The sequence below is a fragment of the Salvelinus alpinus genome, chromosome 21, assembly GCF_045679555.1.
Source record: "Salvelinus alpinus chromosome 21, SLU_Salpinus.1, whole genome shotgun sequence".
NCBI lineage: Eukaryota > Metazoa > Chordata > Actinopteri > Salmoniformes > Salmonidae > Salvelinus > Salvelinus alpinus.
This window is the reverse complement of record NC_092106.1, coordinates 33,267,527-33,268,091: the sequence shown is the minus strand read 5'-3', so window position 1 is coordinate 33,268,091 and position 565 is coordinate 33,267,527.

The window sequence follows — 565 nt, the reverse complement described above, 5'->3', positions numbered from 1 at the left end:
CAAAATAAAGTAACAGTCAGTATCTAGTGTGGCCACCAGCTGCATTAAGTACTGCAGTGCATCTCCTCCTCATAGACTGCACCAGATTTGTCCGTTCTTGCTGTGAGATGTTACCCCACTTCCACCAAGGCACCTGCAAGTTCCTGGACATTTCTGTGGGGGGGGGGGGGGGGGGGGGGCCCTAGCCCTCACCCTCCGATCGAACAGTTCCCAGACGTGCTCAATGGGATTGAGATCTGGGCTCTTCGCTGGTCATGGCAGAACACTGACATTCCTGTCTTGCAGGAAATCACACACAGAACGAGCAGTATGGCTGGTGGCATTGTCATGCTGGAGGGTCATGTTAGGATGAGCCTGCAGGAAGGGTACCACATGAGGGAGGAAGATATCTTCCCTGTAACGCACAGCGTTGAGATTGCCTGCAATGACAACAAGCTCAGTCCGATGATGCTGTGACACACCGCCCCAGACCATGACGGACACTCCACCTCCAAATCGATCCCTCTCCAGAGTACAGGCCTCGGTGTAACGCTCATTCCTTCGACGATAAACGCGAATCGACCAT